Below are 16,402 nucleotides of genomic sequence, written 5' to 3'. Positions count from 1 at the left end.
CTCCTCCCACTGTCTGATGACCTTTCTGACATTCCAGGCAGCTTGGTGCTCCCTTATGGCAGTCCCTCAACCTCCACACACTCTGTTTGTCTCCTATGCTTTGTTCACTAGTGGGTAAAGTTGGTTACCTTTGTGTTTGCTTATTGTTCTATAATTCATGCTCTGCTTATTTCCTCAAAATAATCATGTGTTAATAATGATCTCAGGCATATTGGGTGAAAGAAGAGTACCTTTCTCAATGCATTAGATGTGCAGAGCATCCTGTGACATTCATGAGAGACTTTTGCCTGAAGAAAGAAGGTAAAATCACAGAACAAAAAAGGTACTGTCATTAATGTGAATCTTTATCAAGTCATGGAGTTAGGGGCTCTTTCTGTATCAGGCAAGAGTAGAACTGAAAAAGCTATGATTAGAAACTAGAGCTGGACTATAAATACAGCCTCACTTATGATATAATTAACCAATAATGATACTGCAATATTAAAACTATTTGTGGTCATTTATTTCACTTTTAGTAGTAATTAATCTTTTTCTATGAAGCAAGACTCTGGCTAACTCATTTACTCTTTCTGGGCCTCAGTGTCTTTATATGCAAGAGAGAGAATGGATTCTAAGGCACCTTCCAATTAAAACTATAGTGATGGTTCTATGATTTATGCAGTATCAAAAATATTCTCCTAATATTGGAGTCTTATTAAAGTCAAGACTTAATAATAATCCTTGGGACAATGAAACAAAGTAATTTAAGAGTCAGTTTCTGTTCTCTCAACAGTTACATAAACCCAGTTAATTACTCCCCTAGTATCATACACATTTGACCAATTTACAAAGCTGTTGCTCCACTCATCTTTGCTTTCACATTTTTAAAAAATTGAAGTGCTCACCTCAAATTAAAATTACCTTAAATTCATACATATTTTAAATTAGTCATAGAGCAGTTTTTAAGAAAAGGAAGAAGTATGTCATAAACTTCAGGAATTATTACTATCATGATTAAATCTATAATGTTTACAAAATGTTAGCATAATTATTACAAGGGGAATAATTTTTCATCATTTTCCCTCTGGGCTTTCTATTCTAGAATTTTAAAAACCAAACCATTCAATTCCTTCCCCATGCTTTTTCTGGAATTTAAATGTGATTAGGGTTGGGAGTCTTCAGCACTGGTTGTAGCCTTTGTCCTGTATGATTTGCATTTTCAGCAAGCTTCCTTCCCTGTCCTTTACCCTATACCAATGAACAAATGGTTTTAAGAAGTATAGATTTCCTTATGGAAAATTTCTGGGCATATGTTAATAAGCTTTAAATTAAAAAATGGTATAATATGAATATAATGTGTGTGTGTGTATGTTAGTTATGTAGTTATGACTGGGTAATAAATAAACAGAAATAAAAAGAGGTTAAGTAACTTCACTAGTGACACACAGATATTAAGTGGTGGAGTGTGAATTCAAACTCCATGCTGGGTACTGGCCTGTAACTTACTTAAGATCCTCTTGGATTCCATTTTGATTCAGATATCAAAGAAAAACAAGTATTGGGGAGCCTGGTGGCTCAGTCAGTTAAGTCTCTGACTCTTGAGTTCAGCTCAGGTCATGGTCCCAGGGTTGTGAGATTGAGCCCCGTGTCATGCTCTGCAGTGGGCATAGAGCCTGCTTAAGATTCCCTCTCTCCCTTTGCCCCCTCCTCTGCTCTTAAAAAAAAAAAAAGGGAAAAACAAGCAGACATCCTATTTATCATCTTGTAGGCTCATGTATCTGCACACTTGTGTATCTGGAGGTAAGCCCATTACAAATTATAAAGATGTGACCTAGTTGTAGTAGAGGCATTCAGGGATATACATGAATATACATAACTCACTGGAAAAGACGTGTGTGCTTAGAAAAAAATCATTGATTGTGCACTACACATGGACACAACTCACTCCTTCATTTTAAGTCACTCTACTCTAAGTCACTCTGTCATGATAAAATCCCAGATCCTTATGATGCTTATCCAGTAAATATGAGATTCCCTGTCACCTCCCATGTACACAAATTGCTCCAGTGTCCCCAACTCTCCCTATCTCCCTATGTAAACTTATCTCTCTTACTCCCTTAATTTTTTAACAAATTCTCCGTATTACTATTCTCATTTCCCTGCGTTTGCACGGACACCAGCCACTGCAGTCTGACTTAGCCCCTACTCGTCCACTGAAAATGTTCTCAATAAGATCCAAAGAGTGTACAATTGTCTTCTCTAACTCCATCTCTTTTAGCATTTGACACTCTTGACTTTGCTCCCCATGCTCTCAAATGTGAATTTGGTGACACAATTCTCCATTTGTTCAGCCTTTACCTTCCTGGGCCCTCCTTATTCTCCCCAGTGCATTCATATCTCAGTGCTGAAGAGAACAAAGACTGCTTTCTCAGTTAGGTTGTATAATCAGTGTGTTGTCTCACTCTCTTCAGGTAGCCAGGCAGTCAGGACAGTCTCTCTGAAGCATGCAGGTCACAGTGGCAGAGGGAAAAGTGAGCCCAGCAAAGAACAAACTGGCCACAAAAACTCTGCCATTTCATTTCTACCACATTTCATTGGCCAAAGCTAGTCACATGACCGAGCCTGACTCCCACTGGGCAGGGAAATACAATCCTCATTCTGAGAGTGGAAGGAAAACAGATACTAGTGGGGAATACCTCCTCCTCCAAGCTTTCCTTTTGTCCAGTGACTTTTTGTTGTCTCCTGCCCTATAAATCCTCTTTTCTTATGTGTATGATCATTATGGTAGAGTTTATCCACAGTCAGGGTGTGGAATCATCCTAGAAGCTGGTAAGTCTAAAATCTCTACCTATAGTCATCATCTCTTTTCTGAATTTCTGTCACTTTGTCCAAGTTTGTATCCATCTAAGTTTTAGCAATTCAAGAGATAACTCTTAGGGTTGTGTGGAAGGGTGAGAAAGTAGGATGAGACAGATAGGGATGGGCAGGAGGGAAATGGGAAGAATCCAAGGTAACACAAATAAAGGTTCATATGTTTAGCAGGTTCACTTCTTAGTTGGAAGTTTTATTATAATATTTCTCTTTATCTGTAAAATGGTAATAATAATAATTCCTACTTAATAAGATGGTTCTGAGGACTGAATTCATATATGTGAAATGCAAGAATGGTGGTTGGCTTGTAATTTTTTACCTCAGAGTTTTAGCATGAGAGGAAGCTTAGGTATTATTTATTCTAACCCTCTACTTCTACAGATGAGAAAAACAAGGTCAAGAAAAATGCAAAGATTGGCACAAAGTTGACAACTAGCTTTTGGGTGGACCAGCTCTAGCATTCAGCTTTCCCAATGCTCCATTCATCCACATTTCAGGGATACTATATTGCCATTTTTTATGTGAACTATAAAAATTCAAAGGCAGGAATGCAAACCAATGTTATTCAGTCATAGCAGAGATTTTCTTCTGATTGTACTCCATTGCTAGAATCTGACATGTCTCATTATAAGTACTACTCTATAGAGGAGTCATGTGCTGGAGAGTTTGCACTCTCTTGAGACAAGCCAAGATCTTGTGGCAGGATTTGGTCTATTGGTTTAATTTGGAAAGTTGCACATAACTTTCTGGTATCCCACAAATTAAATTAGAACTACTATAATTTAGTTCCTAAGAGTACTGTGTGAAATCAAATTTTATTGCATTACTATTGTTGTAGCTATCCTTAAAAAATATTCTTTTTTTAAACCAATATCAATATGTGGAAAAATTCAGAACTAGTCACATGCAGCCAAAGTTTCTGTTTGTTATAAACAGAGAAGAATCTTGAATGTAATAAGTTGTTTGGGCAAATCTGTTTTTGTCTGCTGTGACCGACTGTCCATTATATCTGTGTCCATTATGGACAGCATGTAATTTAAGAGCAGTGGTTTGTGAAGAATGAGGCAAATGCCAAGGTTGGGAGGGAAACCCAAGTTACTCAGTTAACCAAATTCATCTTAAAATACTTTTAATTTTTCAACAACCTACTAATCTCTGCATACTTGGCTTTGCAAAGTTACAAAATCAAAATGTTTTATTCAACTAAAATATATACTTCATAGGGGAAAAAAGATCCCCCCCCCAGGAATATATAATTTAAAAATTCTGTGTTGAGAAGATTTCAGAGAAATCTATAGAGACACAGGCCCAAGAATACAGATCTAATAAGTTATTTAACTAAAGATTATAACACAGGGGAAGACCTGTGAGCTTATGAATCTGTCAGCAAATCTGCTAGCAAACTTGCTTAGTTTTAACTGGAGGAAGACATTATCTTCATTATGTTAGTCAGGAAATAAAACTACAATACAGACACTATCTCTGTTCTCCCAGGCTGTTTTTTTTTTTTTTTCCCATACAAACATCTTTTAAAAGACAGTATGGGAAAGAATTGCCACTGGAAGTATAGAAACCCCATGGAGAATTGTCATCAAACAAGTTTGTTTCTTTTTATTGCTGTGTAGTATTCCATGGAATGGATACACCACAATATATTTATCCATTCAACAGTTGATGGGCATTTGGGTTGTTTTTGGGTTTGGCTCCAAAATATTTTACAAAGTGGTTATCATTTTGCACTTCCAACAGCAAAATACAAGAGTTTCAATTGCTCCACATCTAAGTCAGCACTTTAATTTAAACCTCTTTTCATATGAACTAGTATCTCATTGTGGTTTTAATTTGAATTTTTTAATAATTTAAACCCCTCTACATATGAACTAGTATCTCATTGTAGTTTTATTTTGAAATTTTTAAGGAATAAAACTATTGGATCTTTTTATGTTATTTGCCTTTTTTTTTTTTTTGTACCATCTTTGGTTAAATTTTCATTCAGATCTTTCTTTTTAAGAATCTAGTTAATTGTCTTCTTAACATTGAGTTGTAATTTTTGACATAGACTCTCTTTGACCAAACTTCAGATAGATTCTCAGGCCCTCCTTTTGTTTTTTGTTTTGTTTTTCCTTTTTAAAAATTTTGATCTGTTTCACCCATAGATTTGTCTGAAGAACAGCTTCCCATGTTTAAAATTTTGGGGAAAAAAGAATCTTTGGACCAATTGGTCCCTAGAATACTAACACCCTATAGGTCTTGTGTTCCTCTAATTGGCCCTTCCACCTGGCAGAGCCTCCTGCATGCCTCTGAAGAATACAACAGAAGGTGCTGGGAAAGGAGAGAGGGACATGGACTCAGCAGCTGCACCACCCTGGACTCTTCTCTGTACACCCAGGGAGGAGCAGTGCTCCCAGCAGGGCAGCCTCTAGGTGAGGCTCCTTTTTCTCCATGGCCTGCAGCGCCTGGCCCCACACCTGCACATGCAGGAGCCCTCTGTCTCTATCCAGTACCCATGGTGCTGGATGTGCTGTAGAAGCCTGTTGACCACATCCAGCGTCTGGTCCTTCTCTAGCACAATGTCATAAGAGTCTGTGTTGTGCTTTGGCCGCTCTTCCACCTTTCATTCAAGAAACCAATCTTGAGAATGCTTTCCACACCAGGAATCGCATCAGCCATAGTGAGGTCCCCCATGGCGTCTCCCAGCAGGAGGATGTGGTTTTGCCCTGAAGCTGCTGGAAGTACCCAGAGTTCTCACAAACAGAGCTGTTCTTGTTGTCTGTGCATATGAGCTGGCTCTTGAATCCCTGTAGGAAACTGTCTTTCTCAAAGTCCATGTAATTATGGACACGATGTGGATGATGGGGTGGAACACTTTCATCTGTCAGATAATCTCCCCTAGGATATCAACAATGCCTGTGGAAAAGATGAAAAGGGGAAGGTTATGTTGGTAGAGGATATTGAAGAATGTCTTGTATCCCTCCCTAAGCATTGCATTGGATTCTTTAACCACCTGGGCTATCTGAAACTTCTGAATCTTCTGCTGGCATGGGAGACATGTGCTTTGGTCCACCAATCCATCATATGAAGTAATTTCTCTATGATGGTCCAGTGTGGGTCAGTCTCAACTGGGTAATGGTAGTGAAGGAGCCCCTTGAGCTCATTCCAGTACTGCTCACTGATAATCTTGCTGCTATCTAGAATGTTTTAAGAAGTCCATCGCTACTTACAAGTCCATCCATTATGTGCAAACCTGCTCAAGGTCAAGTCAAAATCAGAAATGACCTGTAAGCCTTCTCCTCCACCCCTGCGGAGGGTGCCAACAATCTCTTGCACTTGCCCAGGCTGCCAACATCGGGGCCCTGGCCTTCATCAGGGTTCTCACCTGTCCCGAGACCCAAGAGAAGCACTGACCCCTGCTCCACACTGGGCCCAGGGAGAGCTCAGGACAGCTCAGCAGCTTTGTAAGGCTGGGGTACAGGGGTGGGGAGGGGGATGAAGGGGGCTCTGGCCTGACTCAGGGTGCTTACTGGCCAGGGTGGCATGGCAGGGCCCCCGGGGAGGGGGAAGGGTTTGGAGAGCCCTGGGGATCCAGGCCTGCCCCTGACATTTCCTTCTGCCTCACCTCTCTGCCATGGCACTCCTGGCTCTTTTTTTGATTAGGCCCCATCCTTGGTCCTTGTCTTTAGTCTTCACAGTCCAATTGTGGCAAGAATGTTGCTAAATTAGTTGATAGAGAATCCTCTGTCTTTGATATCTGATCACCCTTGATTATCTAGTCAAATTCTTCATCCTCCATTCTTGATGTCTAAGCTCTTGGCCTGCCTTCAGCAAGAATCTTGTACAGACAAGATGGTCTTAAACAGGCAGGGTAGCAAGAATAACCCTACCCTTGATATCCCTTCGTAAGTGATTTTCCATCCACCAACCCCATCACCTGCTTGATATCTGTAAGTCCCCAGCTATCTCTGCTGTATTTAGATTTGGGGCAGATCTCTCTCAGTTGTGATAGTCCCAACACCATTTGAAATAGTTCTGAACAAAGTCTTCCTGTTTTAACAAGTGGCAGAATAATTTTTTAACAGTGTTTTTTATGTGTTCTAGATACAGTTCATAATCTGTTGTATATTTTGAAAATATTTTTTCCAAGTCCATCCCTGGCATTTTCATTTTTTTATAATTATCTTCTGGAGTACAAAAGTTTTTAGTTCTATTGAAGTCCATTTTATGAATATTTCTTATATAGTTCAAGCTCTTTGTGTCTTGTTAGAAATCTTTGCCTAACTCAAGGTCACAAAGATGTTCTCCTGTTTCTATAAAGCTTCAGCTCTTACATTTAGGTTTATGATAATTCTGTATTTAATTTTCACATATGATGTCAGGTAATGTTCAAGATTCTTTCTTTCCTTTTTTATACTGATATCCAATTGTTTTAGCATTATTTATTGAAAGATTTTTCTTTCATTTTTGAAGTGTTTTAATGCCTATGTCAAAAATCAAGTAATTATATCAGTGTGGGTCTATTTTTGGACTTTATATTATTACTCCATTAATCTATTTGTTTATCTTTACATTAGTACCACACTGTCTTGGTAATTGTAGCATTCTAGTAAATGTTTTTGAAGTTTTTATTTAAATTCCAGTTAGTTAACCTACAGTGTTATATTAGTTTCAGGTGTACAATATAGTGATTCAAAATTGCATACATCACCCGGTGCTCATCATAACAAGTGCACTCCTTAATCCCCATCACCTATTTCACCCATCCCCCCATCCACCTCCCCTCTGATAACCATCAGTTTGTTCTTTACAGTTAAGAGTCTGTTTCTTGGTTTGCTTATTTCTTTCTCTGTTCCCCTTGCTCCTTTGTTTTGTTTCTTAAATTCCACATATGAGTGAAATCATATATTTGTCTTTCTTTGACTGACTTATTTCTAGTAAGTTTTGATAGCAGGTACTGGAAGTTCTCCAAATTTTCTCTCTCTTTGTCTTCTGCCTATTCTAAGTTCAATGAATTTCCATAAAAATATTAAATCAGCTTGTCATATTTCCTAATTGTGATTGTGTTGAACAATGGAGTTTCAATGTGGGGAGATTTGGCATCTTAGTAATATTGAGTGCTCTGTTTCTGTTAATGTGTTATATCCCTCTATTTAATTAGGACTTCTTTAGTTCTTGTCAGGAATATTTTGTAGTTTTCTATGTATACATCTTACATAAATTTTGTTAAATCTATATCTAAGCATTTAATTTTTGATGTCATTGTAAATAGTATTATTTAACTTCAATTTTTTTGTGATATATAATAAATTGATTTTTGTTACCTGTGACTTTGCTAAACTTACGCTAATAGTTGGTTTGTAGATTCCTTATGCTTTTCTAGACAATACTGTTGTCTGTATATAAAGAAGTTTTATATCTTCATTTTCTATCAGTACTCTTTGTTGTTGTTGTTGTTGTTGTTCATTGCCTTATTACACTGTCCTCCAGCACAAATATGAGTGGAGTAGATGGGAATGGACACTCTTACCTTATCAGTCTGTGGGGGTCATAGGAATCAGGATTTCACTGTTAAGTAAGATTTTAAATGAAGATTTTCTGTTTGTGTCTTTTATCAGTTTATCACATTTTGCTATGAATTTTTAGGATGAATATGTGAATTTTCTCAAATGCTTTGGCGCACCTAATGAGATAATCACATGTTATTTTAAAAATTCTATTATTATAGTAATTGCATTGTTTGATTTTTGAATATTAAGCCAATTTTTCATTCCTGGTATAATTCCCCACCTCAGTCATGCTCTATTATCTATTTTATATATTGCTGCATTTAATTTGTTAATAGTTTGTTAAGCATTTTTATATTTATGTCTATATTTTTTTTTCTTTTTTTTTTTTAAAGATTTTATTTATTTGACAGAGAGAAACACAGCGAGAGAAGGAACACAAGCAGTGGGAGTGGGAGAGGGAGAAGCAGGCTTCCTGACAAGCAGGGAGCCTGATGCGGGGCTCGATCCCAGGCTCCTGGGATCATGACCTGAGCCAAAGGCAGCCGCTTAATGACTGAGCCACTCAGGCGCCCCTGTCTATAGTTTTATTATGTCTTTTTTTCTGGTTCTCCTACCAGAGTAATGCTGTCCTCATTAAACAAACTGGGAGATGTTGTCTCCAGTTCTATTTTCTGAACGAATGTCTATAGACCTAGTATCCTTTTTTCTTAAATATTTCATAGACTTCACTGGTTGAGCAACCTCAGCTTGGAATTTTCTTTGGGGAATATTTTTAATTATGAATTAAATTTTTTAATAGTTACAGGGCTATAGCACTACAGAAGTTTTTGTCTGCTTGTCTGTTGTTCTATCAATTACTGAGGGAGGAGTATTGAAATCTCTATTATTTGTCTATTTCTCCCATGAATTCTATTGGATTTTAATATTTTCATCTCTGAAATTGCCATTTGAATCATTTTTATATCTTCCATTTCTCTCTTTATTATGTTTATTTTTTCTTTACATTCTTAAGCATATTTATAATATTCTAATAGCTGTTTATTTTATTATTTTATTGAAGTATAATTAACATACAGTGTTATATTAGTTTCAGGTGTACAATATGATGATTCAGCAATTCCATTCATTTATCAGTGCTTATCAAAACAATAGTATTCTTAATCTTCTTTATCTATTTCACCCATCCTCCCACCAGCCTCCCCTCAGGCACCCACCAGTTTGTTTTCTGTATTTAAGAGTCTATTTTTCTGTTTGTCTCTTTTTTTGTTGTTGTTTTTTCATTTGTTTTGTTTCTTAAATTCCACATATGAATGAAATTGCATGGTATTTGTCTTTTTCTGTCTTATTTCAATTAACATTATACTCTGTAGGTTCATCCACGTATTTGCAAATAGCAAGACTTCATTCTTTTTTATGGCTGAGTAATATTCCATCATATACATATCTGTATATATTTATATCTGTCACATCTTCTTTATTCATCTATGGATAACATGGGCTGCTTTCATACCTTATCTTCTAATTACACTGTTTCTTCATTTTGTGTCTGTTACTAATGATTAATTTTCCTCCTATTATCAGTATGTTCCTGCTTCTTTGCCTGGTAGGTTTCTACTGATTACCAGATATAGTAAATTTATATGTTGAGCACCAGAGTTTGTTTCATTCCATTAAGAAATGTTGAACTTTTGTATTAGCATGCCGTTACTTCCATATTATTTCAATTCTGTTAAGCTTACTTATTATCTTGAATATGGCATATACATAGCAGTCCCTACTCTTGGGCTAACTTTCCCCACTACAATGGCCACACCCTTTTGAGGAGTTTTTCTAATGCCCCACATATGATGAGGTCTCTTTACTTTGGCTGAAGAAACACAAATTGTTCCCATCCCTGTGTTACTCTGAGAATTGTTTGGTCAATTACTTTCTGGATGTTCTTTTCGAACTTATGGAGATTCCAGACATTGACTTAAGTCAGTACTCAGACACAGAGGATTCCTCAGCCAATGTCTGGAATTGTGTGTGTGTGCATGTGTATGCATGTGCATATATGTCCCTGTTTTCTAGTATTCTGTCTCATAATTTCTAGTTGCATCAGCTTCACTGAACTGTGTCTGTCTCCTTGACTCAATAAAGCATCCCATTTCTATTTGGGTTCTCCCTCTCTGCTTTGCAGCCTGAAAACTACCTTTAGGAAGTAAGCTTGTTCACTTCTTCCTTTTCCTCCTGTGTGTATGATGTCCAATGTTTATCCATTGTTTCTTCATATATAGTTAAACTTCCTTATTTACAAATTTTATTTTGTAATTCACCTGCTTGCTAAAATATATTTGTAATCCCAAAATTGATACTAGCAGTGCTTTTGCACCATTTGCAGCCATGTGCAGGGTAGGGGAAAGTTTGAGTTGCCCAACATGCACTTTCCCAGCTGAAAACCAAGAGTATGCACTGCCTTCTTGTTTCAGTTCTCACACTCATAAGCAAGTGTTCTTTTCCCAGTCTGTTGAGTGTCACATTTTTTGAATTTTTGTGGGTTTTTTTTTTTTTTTGGTTGGTGATTTCACTGTTTAAAATGGCCCTTCAGCATAGATAGTGTTGAAACACTATCTGATGTTCCTAAAAACAGGAAGCCTGTGATGTGTCTTAAGGAGAAAATATGTCGGTTAGATAAGCCTCATTTAGGCATCAGTTATACTGCTATTGGCCGTGAGTTCAAGGCTAATGAATCAAAGAATATATGAAATAAGGTATATTGAAACAGAAACACACCTAACACTAGATTTCATACTGATGGGTTGATGGAAATGTTGTAACTAGTATCTCTGGTCTATTTCCTTCTTCACTTAGAACATACAACTACATTCATCTCTGCCCTAAGTGAATATATATATATATATATATATTATATTATATTATATTATATATATATATATATTATATTATATATATAATATAATATATATATATAATATATATATATTATATATATATATTATATATATAAATCTCTATTATTTGTCTATTTCTCCCATGAATTCTATTGGATTTTAATATTTTCATCTCTGAAATTGCCATTTGAAATGGCAATATATATATATATTATATATATATATATATATATGCATTAGAAAAGTTAATTTTAAAGAAAAATATGCATTTAACATTTCAAACAAGATCTCTTTCTTCTTCCCCCCCCACCAAATAATTAACACTAAGTAACTTCTTGATAACATGCAATCCTTGTTTCTGTTTCCAAATGTGCACTAGACATGTTGTTATATTTCTAATTTCTTGACACACCAGTAATTAGATTAGTAATTAGATTATAAGCTGGGTACTTCTTGTATCTGTCATCAAACTCATGGTCACAGTGGTCACAATCTCCAGACATCCCTACATTAATAATTGTCTGTATTTAGGTGTGTCTGTGTAACTAGATGTTTGTCTACCTTGCCTTCTTGAGAACTGGGTCTTGTATTTACTAAACCCTAGTTTTCCCCTAACATCTAGCAAAGAGCTACTCATTTAATGGATAGTACTTGTACACTCCCAACTCACTCATACATGTACACTGTGCCAGGAATCTAAAAGGCCTGTAAGACTGTGTATACGTATCTAAATCAGGGATAACCTTATATGCATACAAAATACATGTACAAAAGCATACTATTTTGTGAGAAGAACCCCTTCCACACAGTGTGAAATCCTACTATTAATCATTCATCTATCCGAATTAATTAAGTCTGTTATTTTAAAAAAGTTAACTAACTAAATAAATAGCCATTTATTATGTCCGAACTTTGCAACTTATCAGTATGACAAATACGGTATTGTGGTAATTACACATTCTGATTTATAAGGAGGACTCTGTGTTCAAAGTGTCAGTTTTTAAAATAAATTGTTTAAGAGGAGGAGGGAAGATGGCAGGAGTAGGGGACCTCGTTTCATCTGGTCCCTTGAATTCAGCTAGATATCTATCAAGTCATTCTGAACACCTGTGAATTCAACCTGAGATCTAAGGAAATAATTGCTACAACTCTGTAAATAGGCAACCACTTTTTGCAAGGTAGGATGTGCAGAGAAATGAACCTGAGGGGATATATTGGAAGATAAACAGCAAGTGGGAGGGAGCCTCTGGAAGACAGCTACCAGAAAGTGATATACCCCAGAGCACAAAATCGGAACATTTAGAAGCCTGCTCGTGTAAAGAATGACCCGGCCTGAAAGGTGCTCAGGTGGCAAAGTGGAGCAGAATCCTAGGTAGGACAGTGTGGTCTCAGAATCCCCGGGGTCACAGAAAGAACAGGGGTGCCTGAGTTGGCAGAGTTCCCAAGCGTTGGAGTGGGGAAACTGGCTACACTCAATGAAGCCAAAAGTGGGCCCTCAGCTCAATTGCCATCATCTGTGAACTGCAGTACTATGCCGGGACCACTCTCTGAGTGGGGGGACTGCAAGAGGCAGAAACTCGGTGACCCTCCTCCTTCCCCAGGGAGGATCTGTGCAATGCGCATTGCAGGAGTCTGTAGAGTTTGGTGAACACAAAAGTGATTGACTGCTTTTTCCCTGAGGATTCACTGAAGAGTGGGGGCCTCAATCTTTCAGTTCCAGGACTGGAGATCAGGGGGCCACCATTTTTATTTTTATTTTTTTCATCCTCTAAGGCATCATAGAAAGTCTTCAGGGAACAAAAGCTACATAGAGCAACCCACAGCAGCTTGCACTGAGCCTGGCCCCCTAGACAGGGGAAGTGCAACTTCACCCAGGCAAAGACACCTGAGAATCAGCATAGCAGGTCCCTCCCCCAGAAGACCAGCAAGAACATCAGGCTAATAACAAGTTTATGGATCACATAGAACTGAAAAAATCCAGTGCTAGAGGAAAATAGTATATAGAATTTGAGGGTTTTTTCTCATGATTCCTTTGTCTTTCAGTTTAAAATTTTCTTTTTCATTTTTTCTTTTTTTTCCTTTTCAACTAGTTTCTTATTTTATCAACTCTTTTTAAAGTCTTTTTTTAATTTTCATTTTTATAGATATATTCTTCATTTTTGGCTTCCTTCCACTGTGTTCACTTTTATTTTTGTATAAATTTTACTTTCTTTACAATTTTGGGATCAAGTGTCTTCTAATAAACAGACCAAAATACACCCAGGACCAAGTGTATCACCCTGTTCTGTCTACCTGTTTAATTATATTGTCTCTTTTTTCCTTTTTGGTTTCTGATCTCTTCTTATTTGTCTAGTGTATATTTCACTAGAGTTGTGGTTGATTATTTTTTGTTGTTGTTCTCTCATTCATCTATTCTTCTCTGGAGAAAATGATAAGAAGGAAAAATTCCCAGAAAAAAGAACAAGAGACAGTACTCACTGCCAGAGACTTAATAAATATGGGTATTGGTAAAATGTCAGAGCTAGAATTCAGAAAACAATTATAAAGATACTAGCTGGGCTTGGGGAAAAAAAGCATAGAAGACACTAGAAAATCCCTTTCTGGAGAAATGAAAGAACTAAGATCTAATCAGGTTGAAATCAGAAAGGGTATTGCTGAGATAAAATCAATAATGGAGGCTCTTACGGCTAGAATAAATGAGGTACAAGAGAGAATAAGTTATATAGAAGGTAAAATTATGGAGAACAAAGAAACTGAGCAAAGGAGAGATAAATGATTACTGGACCATAAGGGGAGGATTCAAAAGATCAGCGATACCATAAATTGAAGCAATATTAGAATTATTGGGGTCCCAGAGGAAGAAGAAAGGGGAGGGTAAAAGGTATATTCAAGCAACTTATAGCTGAGAACTTCCCTAATCTAGGGAAGGAAACAGTTATTCAAGTCCAGGAGGCACAGAGAACCCCCTTCAAAACATATAGGCACAGAGAACCCCCTATATGTTAGGGTTAGATCAAGACCCTAACATATAATTGTGAAGCTTGCAAATTTCAGAGATAAAGAGAAAATCCTGAAAGAAGCTCCAGACAAGAGGTCATTAACCTACAAGGGTAGGAACATTAGACTGGCAGAAGACCTATCCATAGAGACCTGGCAGGCCAGAAAGGGCTAGCATGATGTATTCAGGGTAGTAAATGAGAAAAAATATGCAACCAAGAATTCTTTATCCAGAAAGGCTGTCATTTAGAATGGAAGGAGAGATAAAGAGCTTCCAGGACAAACAGAAACTAAAAGAATTTATGATCACTAAGCCCTGCAAGAAATATTAAAGGGGATCTTGTAAGCAAAGAGAGAGCCAAAAAGTAACAGAGATCAGAAAGGGAAAGAGATAATACGCAGAAACAGTGATTTTACAGGTAATACAATGATACTAAATTAATATCATTCAATAGGTACTCTGAATGTAAATGGGCTAAATGCTCCAATCAAAAGACACAGGATATCAGACTGGATAAAAAAGCAAGAACCATCTATATGCAGTCAGCAAGTGACTCATTTTACATCCAAAGACACCTCCAGACTGAAAGTGAGGAGATGGAGAACCATCTATCCTGGTAATGGACATCAAAAGAAAACTGGGGTAGCAATCCTTATATCAGACAAATAAGATTTTAAACCAAAGACTGTAGTAAGGGATGAAGAGGGACACTACATCATACTTAAAGGGTCTATCCAACAAGAAGATCTAACAATTATAAATGTTTATGCTCCTAACTTGGGAGCAGTCAATTATATAAACCAATTAATAACAAGAGTAAAGAAACATATTGATAATAATACAATAATAGTGAGGGACTTTAACACCCCACTCACAGCAATGGACAGATCATCAATGAAGAAAGAAAGGCTTTCTTTGAATGACACTCTGGACCAGATGGACTTCACAGATAAATATAGAACATTCCATCCTAAAACAACAGAATACTCATTCTTCTCAAGTGGACATGGAACTTCTCCAGAATAGACCACATACTGGGTCACAAATCAGGTCGCCATCAATACCAAAAGATTGGGATTATTCCCTGCATATTTTCAGATCACAATGCTTTGAAACTTGAATTCAATCACAAGAGGAATTTTGGAAGGAACTCAAACACTTGGAGGTTAAGGAGTTTCTTACTAAAGAATGAATGGGTCAACCAGGAAATTAAAGAAGAATTTAAAAAATTCATGGAAACAAATGAAAATGAAAACATGACAGTTCAAAACATTTGGAATGCAGCAAAGGTGGTCCTAAAAGGGAAGTACATAGCAATACAAGCCTTTCTCAAGAAACTAGAAAAGTCTCAAATACACAAGCTAAACTTACTCCTAAAGGAGCTGGAGAAAGAACAGTAAATAAAGCCTAAACCAAGCAGGAGATGAGAAATAATAACGAGTAGAGCAGAAATCAATGAAATAGAAACCAAAGGAACAGTAGGACATATCGACAAAACTAGAAACTGGTTCTTTGAAAGAATTAATAAGATTGAAAAACCCCTAGGCAGACTTATCAAAAAGAAAAGGCAAAGGACCCAAATTAATAAAATCATGAATGAAAGAGGAGAGACCACAACCAAAACTGAAGAAATACAAACAATTATAAGAACATATTATAAGCAACTGTATGCTAAAATATTAGGCAATCTGGAAGAAGTGGATGTATTCCTAGAGACGTATAAACTACCAAAACTGAAACAGGAAGAAATAGAAAACCTGAACAGATCCATAACTAGCAAGGAAATTGAAGCAATAATCAAAAATCTCCCAACAAGCAAGAGTCCAGGGCCAGATGGCTTCCCAGGGAAATTCTACCAAACAATTAAAGAAGAACGAATGCCCATTCTTCTGAAGCTGTTTCAAAAAAACAGAAGTGGAAGGAAAACTTCCAAATTTGTTCTATGAGGCCAGCATTACCTTGATCCCAAAACTAAGACCCCACCAAAAAGGAGAATTACAGGCCAATATCCCTGATGAATACGGATGTCAAAATTCTCACCAAGACACTAGCCAATAGGATCCAACAGTACATTAAAAGGATTATTCACCATGACCAAGTCCGATTTTTCCTGGGATGGAAGGGTGGTTCAACATTTGCAAATCAATGTTAATAAAAGAAAG

The 16,402-nt window shown here is 36.8% G+C and overlaps 1 pseudogene; it reads right to left on the bottom strand.

Annotated features, from left to right (window-relative positions):
- Positions 1-5,269: 5,269 nt before the first annotated feature.
- LOC110576809 lies at positions 5,270-11,745 on the bottom strand (annotated as a pseudogene).
- Positions 11,746-16,402: the final 4,657 nt, after the last annotated feature.

This window comes from Neomonachus schauinslandi, chromosome 5, assembly GCF_002201575.2.
Source record: "Neomonachus schauinslandi chromosome 5, ASM220157v2, whole genome shotgun sequence".
Lineage (NCBI taxonomy): Eukaryota > Metazoa > Chordata > Mammalia > Carnivora > Phocidae > Neomonachus > Neomonachus schauinslandi.
Note: the sequence above shows the minus strand (reverse complement) of the source record. Positions and strands in the feature narration are given on the sequence as shown.